The sequence below is a fragment of the Oncorhynchus kisutch genome, linkage group LG28, assembly GCF_002021735.2.
Source record: "Oncorhynchus kisutch isolate 150728-3 linkage group LG28, Okis_V2, whole genome shotgun sequence".
Lineage (NCBI taxonomy): Eukaryota > Metazoa > Chordata > Actinopteri > Salmoniformes > Salmonidae > Oncorhynchus > Oncorhynchus kisutch.
In genome coordinates, this window is record NC_034201.2 from 27,008,607 (window position 1) to 27,025,589 (window position 16,983).

The 16,983-nt window shown below is 43.7% G+C and overlaps 1 pseudogene; it reads left to right on the forward strand.

Annotated features, from left to right (window-relative positions):
- Positions 1-11,137, forward strand: part of LOC109872762 (NADPH--cytochrome P450 reductase-like) — a 23,290-nt pseudogene extending 12,153 nt beyond the window's left edge.
- The last annotated feature ends 5,846 nt before the right edge of the window (positions 11,138-16,983 follow it).

Consider the following 16,983-nt stretch of genomic DNA (forward strand, 5'->3'; position numbering starts at 1 on the left):
CAGTGGAGGTGGGCTGCAGAGGTTTTGTGGTTTTGTTTTGTGGTTTTGTGACTGCTTAGAGACCTTGGAATTAAGGGCCAGAGCCAGCGTTCGGCAATCAAAGCTGTATCGGAGGCGACAGAAGGCAGCAGTCAGTGGCTCTGGATGAAGAGGAAAGACCCCAGCTGGGCCCCGAAGTGAGAGGGCCAGGAGGTATGCGGTCAACAATGCTTGACTCAAGGAGGAGGACGCCCCTGCCATGCATAGTCCCATGGGATGTTGGCTATCATCAACAAGGCAACTCCTATGACTAATTGGGAATGGGACGCAAGCGTAGGATTGATCACCCTGTCGCTGGCCGCCTTTGGGGAGGGTGTATAGTGTGAAAGGCCGAAACACCCTAGGAACCAAAGGTACACTACTGACGATGCGCTCCCCAAATTTCACCAGGCTCACTGTTCATTAACTCTTGGAAGTGCTTGCACAAAGGATAGCAACATCTCATCCTGTGTTCTTGGAATCAAATGTGTTATTTAATAGTTTTGATGTCTTCACTATTATTCTACAATGTAGAAAATAGTAAAAAATAAAGAAAAACCCTGTAATGAGTAGGTGTGTCCAAACTTTTGACTGGTACTGTATATCATGGAAGCTTTACATTTATATGTAGTTAATTCATTTTGATCTACTATGATAGCTGATAGCATCTGCCTTTGAACTGTGCAGGTGTTTGGCTTGGGGAATAAAACATATGAGCACTTCAATGCAATGGGAAAGTATACTGACAAGAGACTGGAAGAGCTGGGTGGCAGGAGGATCTATGACCTGGGAATGGGAGACGATGATGGCACGTGAGTAATAAATTAATCCATATTCATAAATATGTATGTTTTTATCTTATCAAAATATCCTATGACTGTGTTCTATGTCTGTCTTACCCTCTTCCCCAGCCTTGAGGAAGACTTTGTATCATGGAAGGAGCCGTTCTGGCCTGCTGTGTGTGAACACTTTAGGGTGGAGGCCACAGGAGATAACACCAGTTAATAGCTAGTTGGCTACCCCCTCTCTCTCTCCTGGTCAAACTGGTTGCCAAGTAGAGATATTTACTATGGAGCTCTAGGAGCAGATGTACATCATTTTATACATGTTTTTTAATGACCCAGAGGGCTGGTTTCCCAGAAACAAATTAAGCCTAGTTCAGGATAAAAAAATATTCTCAATTGAGATTCTCCATTGAAAAGCTTTATAGTCCAGGACTAGACTTAATCTGTGTCTGGGAAACCAGCCTATAATGTTTTACTTTGTATTCCAATTCAATACAGAACAAGGGATCTTGGTAATATCACCAGCTATGAATCCTGGACATATCAGATATAGTAAACAATTGAATAAGTCATGTTTGATAGACCCTGACATTGTTTGCATGTTTTCAGAAAAACAACCATAAAGCTTCAACTGCGAATAACAAACCTGGTTAACACATTTGGTTAAACAATGGCACATTTCCATTTCAAATTCTGTTTGCATGCATAATAGTGCCTGACATGAATGTCTCCCCTGTGCTTTGAGGCTTTTCACTCTGCTCTGCATGGCATCCAACCCTTTTACCATACGCACATGCATCATAGCATTTGCATCACAGAGAGCGAACCCCACTAAAAGCGTATGTGGCTGTCCATATCCAGACGGATTACCAGGACGTGTACTCAAAGCATGCGCGGATCAACTGGCAAGTGTCTTCACTGACATTTTCAACCTCTCCCTGACCGTGTCTGTAATACCTACATGTTTCAAGCAGACCACCATAGTCCCTGTGCCAAAGGAAGCGAAGGTAACCTGCCTAAATGATTACCGCCCCTGTAACACTCACTTTGGTAGCCATTAAGTGCTTTGCAAGGCTGGTCATGGCTCACATCAACAGCATCCTCCCAGATACCCTAGACCCACTCCAATTCGCATACTGCCCCAACAGATCCACAGATGACACAATGTCAATCGCACTCCACACTGCCCTTTCCGACATGGACAAAAGGAACACCTATGTGAGAATGCTATTCATTGACTACAGCTCAGTGTTCAACACCATAGTGCCCACGAAGCTCATCACTAAGCTAAGGACCCTGGGACTAAACACCTCACTTTCCAACTGAATCCAAGACTTCCTGACGGGGGGCAGCCCGGGTAGGGTAGGCAATAACATGTCTGCCACGCTGATCCTCAACACTGGAGCCCCCCAGGGGTGTGTACTTAGTCCCTCCTGTACTCCCTGTTCACCCATGACTCCGTGGCCAAACACAACTCCAATACCATCATTAAGTTTGCAGACGACACAACAGTGGTAGGCCTGATCACCGACAACGATGAGACGGCCTATAGGGAGGTCAGAGAACGGGCCGTGGTGCCAGGACAACAACCTCTCCCTCAATGTGAGCAAGACAAAGGAGCTGATTGTGGACTACAGGAAAAGGCGGGCCGAACAGGCCCCCATTAACATCAATGGGGCTGCAGTGGAGCGGGTTGAGAGTTTCAAGTTCCTTGGTGTCCACATCACCAACGATCTATCATGGTCCAAACACACCAAGACAGTCATGAAGAGGGCACGACAAAACCTTTTCCCCTCAGGAGACTGAAAATGTTTGGTCTGGGTGCCCAGATCCTCAAAAAGTTCTACAGCTACACCATCGAGAGCATCCTGACCGGTTGAATCACCGCCTGGTATGGCAACTGCTCGGCATCTGACCGTAAGGCGCTACAGAGGGTAGTGTGTACGGGCCAGTGCATAACTGGAGCCAAGCTTCCTGCAATCCAGGACCTCTACAATAGGCGGTGTCAGAGGAAAGCCCATAAAATTGTCAGAGACGCCAGTCACCCAAGTCATAGACTGTTTTCTCTGCTACCTCACGGCAAACAGTACTGGAGCGCCACGTCTAGGACCAAAAGGCTCGTTAACAGCTTCTACCCCCAAGCCATAAGACTGCTGAACAATTCATCTCAAATGGCCACCATGTATTTACATTGACCCCCCCCCCCCTTCCATTTGTTGATACTTGCTGTTATTATCTATGCATAGCCACTTCACCCCTACCTACATGTACAAATTACCTCAACTAACCTGTACCTCTGCACTCTGACTCGGTACCGGTACCCCCTGTATATAGCCTCGTTATTGTTATGCTATTGTGTTACTTTTTATAATTTTTTACTTTAGTGTATTTGGTAAATATTTTCTTAACATTTCTTGATCTGCACTGCTTGTAAATAAGCATTTCACGGTAAGATCTACACTTGTTGTATTCGGCGCATGTGACAAATAAAGTTTGATTTGATATCGGTCCTTAGCTGCACTGATGGGTTATTTTTAGACTTCAAAGGTGTGTGATCATGATTGGTGGAGATGCGGAGCAGGAAGTAACCACCTGTCCGTTTCTTCCTCTCCTTTAGCAACCAGCAGTACGAGTTGGTGTTTCCAACTGATATCAACATGAATAAGGTGTATACTGGGGAGATGGGTCGCCTCAAGAGCTTTGAGACCCAGAAACCGTGAGTTGACAACTTCACTCACACAGGCGTAATGACAGAGCTGTGTTGTCATGGAATGGAATTAATAGATTATGATTGTTGTTCAGGGCAATAAAGGGATGACTGTTGTCATGACGCTGACATGATTCTCACCATCTCCCCAATGCCAACAGCAAAGACAGTGTGCTTTTAGGGTGCATCTCAATAGTCTAGTCTAAATTATATTTTCCTTCATCTGCACTGATCTGAGAGAACTAGACAGGTGTAAACTAAATCCCTCTATAGACCTTGGCCAAAGTGCCTTCACCTGTCTTCTCAGATCATTTAATTTTAATTTTATCCTTAATATTAGAAATCTCCTCTCAAATGTTAGTTATTTATTGAACCCTTTTTACAACAGTAGCACTTTTCTCCATTTGTCTGAAATGGCTTTGTGATAACTCCAGTATTATTTGTCATTGGAGGCGTTTTGATGCTAAGAACCCCTACTTGACCACGGTAGCGGTTAACCGCCAGCTGAACTAAGCCGGCGACCGACATCTGACGCATCTAGAGCTGGACATCTCAGGCTCCCAAATCAGGTATCTGCTCTTTTATTCATATTTTATATGAAAAGTCCTATGCCATTAAAGGTCCAATGCAGTTGTTTTTATCTTAATATCAAATCATTTCTGGGTAACAATTAAGTACCTTACTGTGATTGTTTTCAATTAAAATGGTCAAAAAATAAACATTTCCCAAGCAAGAATTTTGCTAAGACTGTCTGGTCTGGAAAACAGAAAATATTGTTAGGTATGGAACTCTCTTATTGGGCTATTAACCTATTTACAACCTGGTGATGGCAGGCCAAAGCTCCATCCCACATTTCAGGCAGTCTTTGCAAACAGCTCTTACACTAAAAGGGCATTATCATTTTCACAATTTCACAGTATTATTCCAACGTCAAAGTGTGGAAATATAAATAAAACAAAGGAAAATCACATTTTTGTCTGCAGTGGGCCTTTAAATATAATGCATTTCTGCCTTCCTATGCCTACTGCATTACTTCTGTCTGCTAACAAGTGTCAAGTTGGTTAATCAATTTTATTTTATTTTTCACACACTGGCAAAAAGCATGTAAATATCTTGTATATGTAATGACATTTGCTTGTTAGATAAATACAGTGGGAAGTCTTGTTCATCCATCTCCCGTGTCTTTCACCTTCCCTGTAGATATGACTCTGGAGACCACGTTGCTGTTTACCCCATTAATGACGTGTCAATAGTGAACAGAATAGGTCAGATCCTGGATGCTGACCTGGACACTGTTATCTCTCTCAACAACCTTGAAAGTCAGTTCTAAATCATGGCTCAGGGACATGATGTGAGCTACTTTGCATCTGTATTTGCATTGGAGTAGTTATTTTTTCTATTGGCATTTTCCATAATATTTGGTTGCCATATAATGCACATGATCTAGAGGTTGAAAAGATACTGCTGCACACATTGTCAACTAAACCATGTGGTCCACCATTAACAACCAAAATGGATGCAGTGGCCTCAAAATAAAGAGAACTTGAATCTTAAACAATGATGCTGATAAGATTCTTCATCTGTGTGTGTTTCAGAGGAGTCCAATAAGAAGCACCCATTCCCGTGTCCGACAACGTACCGCACGGCTCTGACCCACTATTTGAGCTGGCCCAGTACGTCACCGACCCCAAGGACCAGGACATCCTGCGCAAGATGGCCTACACTTCCCCCGAGGGCAAGGTTGGCACCCCTCAAACCTCTGACTGACTGACACTCCACTGCCCACCCAGAAATGCATGCTGTCAATAGGGTTGAATAACTGTAAATGCTCTGTATCATTGAGCACGGTTACATCCATACAATAATGTGATTATTGTGGATAGTCAGGTTAATAGAATAGTTTGTTTAAAACGTTTACATGCTTTGCAAGAAGAACCATTTCCCTAATAATCCTGTTTGTATGGACACATCTGACATCAGTCTACCTGATGGGACTTTTGATGAATGCTGAAAATCACCAATCAAATTAAACGTTCTACTACAGTGACCATGTTATTTTTGTTCAGACTATTTGATTCAGACATATAAAGTTTGTATGTGAAAACTATTTATAAGATGCATACTTTCAGTTTTTTCGAACTCACTTCACTCGAGCATAAGAGAGAAGCTTGCGCTACCTGCTGTTGACACTTCCCGCTGCTGACACTACCCGCTGCTGACACTACCCGCTTCTGACACTACCCGCTGCTGACACTACCCGCTTCTGACACTACCCGCTTCTGACACTACCCGCTGCTGACACTACCCGCTTCTGACACTACCCGCTTCTGACACTACCCGCTTCTGACACTACCCGCTGCTGACACTACCCGCTTCTGACACTACCCGCTTCTGACACTACCCGCTTCTGACACTACCCGCTGCTGACACTACCCGCTTCTGACACTACCCGCTTCTGACACTACCCGCTTCTGACACTACCCGCTGCTGACACTACCCGCTTCTGACACTACCCGCTGCTGACACTACCCGCTTCTGACACTACCCGCTGCTGACACTACCCGCTTCTGACACTACCCGCTGCTGACACTACCCTCTGCTGACACTACCCGCTGCTGACACTACCCTCTGCTGACACTACCCGCTTCTGACACTACCCGCTGCTGACACTACCTGCTGTTGACACTTCCCGCTGCTGACACTACCCGCTGCTGACACTACCCTCTTCTGACACTACCCGCTGCTGACACTACCCGCTTCTGACACTACCCGCTTCTGACACTACCCGCTTCTGACACTACCCGCTGCTGACACTACCCGCTTCTGACACTACCCGCTTCTGACACTACCCGCTTCTGACACTACCCGCTGCTGACACTACCCGCTTCTGACACTACCCGCTTCTGACACTACCCGCTTCTGACACTACCCGCTGCTGACACTACCCGCTTCTGACACTACCCGCTGCTGACACTACCCGCTTCTGACACTACCCGCTGCTGACACTACCCGCTTCTGACACTACCCGCTGCTGACACTACCCTCTGCTGACACTACCCGCTGCTGACACTACCCTCTGCTGACACTACCCGCTTCTGACACTACCCGCTGCTGACACTACCTGCTGTTGACACTTCCCGCTGCTGACACTACCCGCTGCTGACACTACCCGCTTCTGACACTACCCGCTGCTGACACTACCCGCTGCTGACACTACCCGCTGCTGACACTACCCGCTTCTGACACTACCCGCTGCTGACACTACCCGCTTCTGACACTACCCGCTGCTGACACTACCCTCTGCTGACACTACCCGCTGCTGACACTACCCTCTGCTGACACTACCCGCTTCTGACACTACCCGCTGCTGACACTACCTGCTGTTGACACTTCCCGCTGCTGACACTACCCGCTGCTGACACTACCCGCTTCTGACACTACCCGCTGCTGACACTACCCGCTTCTGACACTACCCGCTGCTGACACTACCCTCTGCTGACACTACCCGCTGCTGACACCACCCGCTGCTGACACTACCCGCTGCTGACACTACCCGCTGCTGACACTACCCGCTGCTGACACTACCCTCTGCTGACACTACCCGCTGCTGACACTACCCGCTTCTGACACTACCCGCTGCTGACACTACCCTCTGCTGACACTACCCGCTGCTGACACCACCCGCTGCTGACACTACCCGCTGCTGACACTACCCTCTGCTGACACTACCCGCTTCTGACACTACCCGCTGCTGACACTACCTGCTGCTGACACTACCCGCTGCTGACACTACCCTCTGCTGACACTACCCGCTGCTGGCACTACCCGCTGCTGGCACATGTGCAGATCAAATACACCACTGGAATGCCAACTAAGCTGTTTACATGTCCTAATATTTAGAAAAGATTGCTCAGAAAACCAGGTGTTTTAATCGGCGTATGCTTACTTCCATTATGACCTTACACCGATTAAGATAAGCAGAGTTAGGTGTTTACATGACGAATGCCGTACTCTGCCTTCTGCCATAATCAGTTTAATATTGAATTATTAGTGTGTATGTAAACATACTCAATGGAGAGTAACTGTTGTCTGTCTGTGTCTCTCTGTCAGGGTCTGTACCAGAGCTGGGTGCTGGATTCTCAGAGGAACATCCTGGCTGTGTTGGAGGACATGCCGTCCCTCCACCCTACCATAGACCACCTGTGTGAGCTGCTGCCCCGCCTACAGGCTCGCTACTACTCCATCGCCTCCTCTGGCGAGTTGAGACCCACTATTAGAAATAATAATAATACGTTGTCCATTTTAGGGAGAAATATACATTTGTACAGCAGAGCCCATGAAGGGAGAGCAATATAGGAGTTCAGGATATGATACTAGGAATCGGAGAACAGCAGACCTGTTATTGCCAGTTCAGTTCCCACTTTTTCAGTTATTTGTTTCTTTATGTTTACTTAATAACTGTGTATTGTCTTGATGTCAGGTGTACTCCGACATGGTGAGCATCTGTGCGGTGGTGGTGGTGGAGTTCCAGACCAGCACAGGGCGGAGCTTCAAGGGAGTGGCCACCAACTGGCTGAAGAACAAGTTGGTGGTGACGGACAACGGCCACAAGGCCACGGTGCCCATGTACGTCCGCAAGTCCCAGTTCCAGCTGCCCTTCAAGGCCAGCAACCCGGTGGTGATGATTGGGCCCGGCACAGGCATCGCCCCCTTCATGGGCTTCCTCCAGGAGAGAGGCTGGATGAAGGAGCAAGGTAACCAGCTAGGGAGGAAGAAAGCCTGGGCCTCGTCTGGCATCTAAGTCTACTTATTGAATTGGAAAATTGAAATGTGTCCAGAGTGTGGATTTTCTGGTATTTTGTGATTTTGAAGAACATCTGTTAAAACAGAAGTGTTTGTGCATAGAATAGATGGAGTCCACAGCAAGCAAGTCTCCATGTTCTACTGTAAATTAGGTTGACCTGAATTTGTTTTCAACAAGTATCTTTTAATATGTTAGCATAAGGGAAAAGAGTGCCAGTGTGACACAGTTTCACATCAAGAGTGTGTACTTACCTGGTAAAATAAGGGTTAAATAAAATAAGTAAATAAAAGAGTGTGTTGTTTTTCTATCAGGGAAGGATGTCGGCGAGACGATACTGTACTTCGGCTGTCGCCACAGATATCAGGACTTCATGTACCAGCAGGAACTGGTAGAGTTTGAGAAGGTGGGCGTGCTGACTCAGCTCAACGTGGCCTTCTCCAGAGACCAAGAGGAGAAGGTAACACAGCACACCTTAACTTCTCTGTCAGCTCTGAGGCGTTAACTATGGGATAAGATTCAATACACTCTTATCTATCTATGACTTAGATAAGATACAATTGTTGATACTTCCTATGATTCGTATTGCCTTAAGAACCTGCAGACTTCAAGAGAATGTCTTTTGTATCACTTAAATTAATTGTTCAGTTAGGCTAATTGTTTGATTATCCATGCTCAGGTGTACGTCCAGCATCTCCTGAAGAAGAACAATGAACACCTGTGGAAGCTGATCCATACTGACAATGCTCACATCTACATTTGTGGGTAAGAACCATTTCAGACCAGCTGTATATGTATAGTGTCTTCAGAAAGTATTCATACCCCTTCAATCAATCAAATTTCAATCACATTTATTTATAAAACCCTTCTTACATCAGCTGATGTCACCATGTGCTGTACAGAAACCCAGCCTAAAACCCCAAACAGCAAGCAATGCAGGTGTAGAAGCACGGTGGCTAGGAAAGAAAGGCCAGAACCTAGGAAGAAATTATTCTACATTTTGGAATTATTCCACATTTTGTTGTTAGGCTGAATTTAAAATGGATTAAATATTTTTTTTAATTCACCCATCTACACACAATAACCCATAATGACAAAGTTTTTAGAAATGTTTGCTAATTTATTGAAAATGATATTCAGAAATATCTCATTTACATAAGTATTCACACCACTGAGTCAATACATATTAGAACCACCTTTGGCAGCGATTACAGCTGTGCGTCTTTCTGGGTAAGTCTCTCTAAGAGCTTTGCACACCTGTATTGTACAATATTTGGACATTATTCCTTTTAAAATTATTCAAGTTCAAGTTGGTTGATGATCATTGCTAGACAGCCATTTTGAAGTCTTGCCATAGATTTTCAAGACGATTTCAAAACTGTAATTAGGCCACTCAGGAACATTCAATGTCGTCTTGGCAAGCAACTCCAGTGTATATTTGGCCTTGTGTTTAAGGTTATTGTCCTATTGAAAGGTGAATTTGTCTCCCAGTGTCTGTTGAAAAGCAGACTGAACCAGGTTTTCCTCTCGGATTTGCCTATGCTTAGCTCTATTCCATTTATTTTTATCCCCCAAAATTCCCTAGTCCTTGCCAAAGATAAGCATACCCATAACATGATGCAACCACCACCATTCTTGAAAATATGAAGAGGGGTACTCAGTGATGTTTGGGAAAAATCCAACATAACATGTAATGCTTTCTTTTCAGGACAGTTAATTTCCTTTCCTCATTTTTTGCAGTTTTACTTTAGTGCATTGTTGCAAACAGAATGCGTGTTTTGGAAAATGTGTATTCTGTACAGGCTTCCTTCTTTACTCTGTCATTTAGGTTAGTATTGTGGAGTAATTTAAATGTTGTTGATCCATCCTCAGTTTTCTCCTATCACAGCCGGCAACTGAGTTAGGAAGGACGCCTGTATCTTTGTAGTGACTAGGTGTATTGATACACCATCCACAGTGTAATTAATAACTTCACCTTGCCCAAAGGGATATCAAATGTCTGCTTTTTTATTTTTACCCATCTACCAATAGGTGCCCTTCTCTGCGAAGCATTGGAAAACCTCCCTCGTCTTTGTGGTGAATCTGTGTTTGAAATTCACTGCTTGACTGAGGGACCTTACAGATCATTGTATGTGTGGGGTACAAAGATGAGGTAGTCATTCAAAAATCATGTTCAACACTATTATTGCACACACAGTGAGTCCATACATCTTATTATGTGAGTTGTTAAGCACATTTTTACTCCTGAACTTATGTAGGCTTGCCATAACAAAGGGGTTTAACACTTATTGACTCAAGAGATTGGAGCTTTTCATTCTTTGTAGCTTTCTAAATATTTCTAAAAACATAAATCCACTTTGACATTATGGGGTATTGTGTGTAGGCCAGTGACAGAAAATCTACATTTATTCAATTTTAAATTCAGGCTGTAACACAACAACATGTGGGTGTGAATACTTTCTGAAGACACTGTAAATGCTTTGAGGGTTTTTTGAAAAGGAAAATCTATCATTATTGTGTGCCCTCTGTAAATATGGCTGCCACTTGTCTTTTCCTAGGGATGCTCGGAACATGGCGCAGAATGCCTTCTATGGCACTGCTGAGGAGGTGGGAGGCCTCACACACACACAGGCTGTGGCTTACATCAAGAAGCTGATGACAAAGGGCTGCTACTCTCAGGACGTGTGGAGCTAAAGAAGATGAAGCTAATGTTACATCACACACTCACAAATCCCTATGTTAACCTATTTAATTCTGGTGGAGGGTGAGTGGTAACGGTGAACTGTTTTAGAAGGTCAGCACATAATCACTAAATGGAAAGACGTATGGATGAATGTTTGTTGTACTTATTGTTTTGGTGTGTAATCTTACTGACAGCATTTTGTGGAGACTCGTGCTGAGAGGGTGTGCAATTCATTCAAGATTTGTTGGGAATGGTCTCATACTCCAAATTGACCCCTAACCCCCAGTCCTTTCATGTACACGGAACCAAAATATAAATGCAACATGTAAAGTGTTGGTCCCATGTTTCATGAGCTAAAATAAAAGATCACAGAAATGTTCCATACACACAAAAAGCTTATTTCTCTCAAATGTTGTGCACAAATATGTTTACTTCACTGTTAGTGAGCATTTCTCATTTGCCAAGATAATCAAAAAGCTTATTAAACAGCATGATCATTACACAGGTGCACCTTGTGCTGGGGGCAATAAAAGGCCACTCTAAAATGTGCAGTTTTGTAACACAACGCCACCACAGATGTCTCATCTTTTGAGGGAGCGTGCAATTGGCACCAGAACTGTTGCCAGATAATTTAATTTACATTTCTCTACCATAAGCCACCTCCAACGTAATTTTAGAGAATTCCAACCGACCTCATAACCGCAGACCATGTGTAACCACGCCAGCCCAGGACCTCCACATCCGGCTCTTTCAGCTGCAGGATCGTTTGAGACCAACCACCCGGACAGCTGATGAAACTGGGTTTATACAACCAAAGAATTTCTGCACAAACTGTCAGAAACCATCTCAGGGAAGCTCATCTGCGTGCTCGTCGTCCTCACCAGGGTCTGACTTGACTGCATTTCGGCACCATAACCGACTTCAGTGGGAAAATGCTCACCTTCGATGACAACTGGCATGCTGGAGAAGTGTGCTCTGCACGGATTAATCCCAGTTTCAACTGTACCGGGCAGATGGCAGACAGCGTGTATGGGGTGGAGTTATGGTATGGGCAGGCAGGCAGGCATAAGCTACTGACAACAAACACAATTGCATTTTATCGATGGCAATTTGAATGCACTGAGATACCGTGACGAGGTCCTGAGGGCCATTGTCCTGCCATGTTTCAGCATGATAATGCATGAACCCATGTCACATGGATCGGTACACCATTTCTGGAAGCTGAAAATGTACCAGTTATTCGATGGCCTGCATACTCACCAGACATGTCACCCATTGAGCAGACTTGGGATGCTCTGGATTGACATGCATGACAGTTTTTTCCAGTTTCCGCCAATATCCAGCAACTTCGCACAGCCAATGAAGAAGAGTGGGACAACATTCCACAATCAACAGCCTGATCAACACTATGTGAAGGAGATGTCACGCTGCATGATGCAAATGGTGGTCACACTAGATACTGACTGGTTTCCTGATCCACACCCTTACTTTTTTTTGTCAGACACACATCTGTACTGCTAGTCATGTGAAATCCATAGATTAGGGCCTAATTTATTTATTTAAATTGAATGATTTCCTTATGAACTGTAACTCAGTAAAATCTTTGAAATTGTTGCATGTTGCATCCATATTTTTGTTCAGTGTACATTTGGTCCATGCGCTCCTTTTAAGGTTATGGACATTTTTAAACCAATTCGTTTTTAATTAAAATAGAGTGCAGACCTTCACTGTTTCCCATCAGATTAGAAAAGTTGGAGATATTATACATTGAATGTTACACATTGTTTTTGTAAGTGTAACTAGGAGTAAACAGAGGTGATTATGATATGAAATATTGCCTCTGGACGTTTATCATGCTGTGAAGTACCCACAAGGTGAAAACATATACATATATATTGTCAATTAACTTATCTGAAATGTCTAAGGCATTGAAAGCATTCTATATTTGCCGTCTTTAAATGCATTTACAAGTTCAACATGGCTGACTATTCAGATGCACGAAGGTTGTGTAAATACAGAGCAGTGCAAGATGAGTCAAATATGCAAACTAGTAGCATATTCATATTGTACCATACTGTACAATTCATACATTTAAATTGCAGTAACTGTTTAGTCATTGAGCCTTGATCTTCATCGGTTCATTACAGAAAAGGTATTCGATTAAATGGTGGTTTTTTTCTCATCCTCTCCGACTGTAATGCTTAGTGCCGACTAGTTATGTTTAGCTGGACACTACCTCGGCATTTAGGCAATGCAAAATGTGTTGTATGGTATGTGCACTTGCAGTCAACATGAATAGATCTATTGAGTTTGAGTTTATTTTTTACAGGGACAGTGCACATTAATCAACGTTTCAGTAAAAGTGCCGGTTTTAGCCAGCCGGCTAATTATTGTCATTTATGTGTGTTCTGATAATCACTAATTCTGGTAGAACTTTATGTAGTTTTATTTTATTATGCTGATGGTTGAAAGCCTAATTACAAATGTTCAGCAGTCTATCATTTTAGCATGTCATCTTGTGTTTCTTTAAATATAAAAACCCCTCAACTATTGTAGTGATACAGAATCAAATATGACATGGTACATGTCATTTAAATAAGAAATGTGCCTTTTTACATGATTGGGAAAACAGATATGCATCTGTTGGTCATAAGATACCTAAAAAGAAAGGTAGGTGCGTGGATCAGAAAACCGGTCAGTATCTGGTGTGACCACCATTTGCCTCAAGCAGCGCGACGCATCACCTTCGCATAGAGTTGATCAGGCTGTTGATTGTGGCCTGTGGAAAGTTGTCCCACTCCTCTTCAACGGCTGTGCAAATATGTTGCTCGTTGTCCGTAGCTTATGCCTGCCCATACCAGAACCCCACTGCCACCATTAGGCACTCTGCTCACAACCTTCACATCAGCAAACCGCTCACCCACACAGTTAAACTTTGTCCTCCGAGGCAATTAATTTTGCAGTCATAAATCTGCCAGGTAGAGCCGAAACCGGGATTCAACCATGAAGAGCACACTTCTCCAGCATGCCAGTGGCCATAGAAGGTGAGCATTTGTCCACTGGGGTCAGTTACAACGCTGAATGCAGTTAGGTCAAGACCCTGGTGAGGATGACGAGCAACCAGATGACCTTCCCTGGGATGGTTTCTGTCAGTTTGTGCAGAAATTATTTGGCTGTGCAAACTCAGTTTCATGAGGTGGCTGTCAGACAATCCCGCAGGTGAAGAAGCTAACTGTGGAGGTCCTGGGCTGGCATGGTTACACGTGGTCTGCGGATGTGAGGGGCCGGTTGGACGTACTGCCAAATTCTCTAAAACGACATCGGATTTGGCTTACGGTAGAGAAATTAACTTTAAAATCTCTGGTAACAGCTCTGGTGGACATTCCTGCAGTCAGCATGCCAATTGCAAGCTCCCTCAAAGCGTAGCATTGTGTTGTGTGACAAAACTGCACATTTTAGAGTGACCTTTTAGTCTCCCCAGCACAAGATGCACCAGTGTAATGAGCATCCTGTTGAATCAGCTTCTTGATATGCCACACCTGTCAGGTGGGTGGATTATCTTGGCAAAGGAGAAATGCCCAATAACAGGGATTTAATCAAATTTGTGAAATAAGATTTTTGTACATTTGGAAAATTTCTGAAATGATTGATTTCACCTCATGAAACATGGGACCAACACTTTACATTGTCCTGCCATGTTTCAGCATGATAATGCATGAACCCATGTCACATGGATCGGTACACCATTTCTGGAAGCTGAAAATGTACCAGTTATTCGATGGCCTGCATACTCACCAGACATGTCACCCATTGAGCAGACTTGGGATGCTCTGGATTGACATGCATGACAGTTTTTTCCAGTTTCCGCCAATATCCAGCAACTTCGCACAGCCAATGAAGAAGAGTGGGACAACATTCCACAATCAACAGCCTGATCAACACTATGTGAAGGAGATGTCACGCTGCATGATGCAAATGGTGGTCACACTAGATACTGACTGGTTTCCTGATCCACACCCGTACTTTTTTTTGTCAGACACACATCTGTACTGCTAGTCATGTGAAATCCATAGATTAGGGCCTAATTTATTTATTTAAATTGAATGATTTCCTTATGAACTGTAACTCAGTAAAATCTTTGAAATTGTTGCATGTTGCATCCATATTTTTGTTCAGTGTACATTTGGTCCATGCGCTCCTTTTAGGGTTATGGACATTTTTAAACCAATTCGTTTTTAATTAAAATAGAGTGCAGACCTTCACTGTTTCCCATCAGATTAGAAAAGTTGGAGATATTATACATTGAATGTTACACATTGTTTTTGTAAGTGTAACTAGGAGTAAACAGAGGTGATTATGATATGAAATATTGCCTCTGGACGTTTATCATGCTGTGAAGTACCCACAAGGTGAAAACATATACATATATATTGTCAATTAACTTATCTGAAATGTCTAAGGCATTGAAAGCATTCTATATTTGCCGTCTTTAAATGCATTTACAAGTTCAACATGGCTGACTATTCAGATGCACGAAGGTTGTGTAAATACAGAGCAGTGCAAGATGAGTCAAATATGCAAACTAGTAGCATATTCATATTGTACCATACTGTACAATTCATACATTTAAATTGCAGTAACTGTTTAGTCATTGAGCCTTGATCTTCATCGGTTCATTACAGAAAAGGTATTCGATTAAATGGTGGTTTTTTTCTCATCCTCTCCGACTGTAATGCTTAGTGCCGACTAGTTATGTTTAGCTGGACACTACCTCGGCATTTAGGCAATGCAAAATGTGTTGTATGGTATGTGCACTTGCAGTCAACATGAATAGATCTATTGAGTTTGAGTTTATTTTTTACAGGGACAGTGCACATTAATCAACGTTTCAGTAAAAGTGCCGGTTTTAGCCAGCCGGCTAATTATTGTCATTTATGTGTGTTCTGATAATCACTAATTCTGGTAGAACTTTATGTAGTTTTATTTTATTATGCTGATGGTTGAAAGCCTAATTACAAATGTTCAGCAGTCTATCATTTTAGCATGTCATCTTGTGTTTCTTTAAATATAAAAACCCCTCAACTATTGTAGTGATACAGAATCAAATATGACATGGTACATGTCATTTAAATAAGAAATGTGCCTTTTTACATGATTGGGAAAACAGATATGCATCTGTTGGTCATAAGATACCTAAAAAGAAAGGTAGGTGCGTGGATCAGAAAACCGGTCAGTATCTGGTGTGACCACCATTTGCCTCAAGCAGCGCGACGCATCACCTTCGCATAGAGTTGATCAGGCTGTTGATTGTGGCCTGTGGAAAGTTGTCCCACTCCTCTTCAACGGCTGTGCAAATATGTTGCTCGTTGTCCGTAGCTTATGCCTGCCCATACCAGAACCCCACTGCCACCATTAGGCACTCTGCTCACAACCTTCACATCAGCAAACCGCTCACCCACACAGTTAAACTTTGTCCTCCGAGGCAATTAATTTTGCAGTCATAAATCTGCCAGGTAGAGCCGAAACCGGGATTCAACCATGAAGAGCACACTTCTCCAGCATGCCAGTGGCCATAGAAGGTGAGCATTTGTCCACTGGGGTCAGTTACAACGCTGAATGCAGTTAGGTCAAGACCCTGGTGAGGATGACGAGCAACCAGATGACCTTCCCTGGGATGGTTTCTGTCAGTTTGTGCAGAAATTATTTGGCTGTGCAAACTCAGTTTCATGAGGTGGCTGTCAGACAATCCCGCAGGTGAAGAAGCTAACTGTGGAGGTCCTGGGCTGGCATGGTTACACGTGGTCTGCGGATGTGAGGGGCCGGTTGGACGTACTGCCAAATTCTCTAAAACGACATCGGATTTGGCTTACGGTAGAGAAATTAACTTTAAAATCTCTGGTAACAGCTCTGGTGGACATTCCTGCAGTCAGCATGCCAATTGCAAGCTCCCTCAAAGCGTAGCATTGTGTTGTGTGACAAAACTGCACAT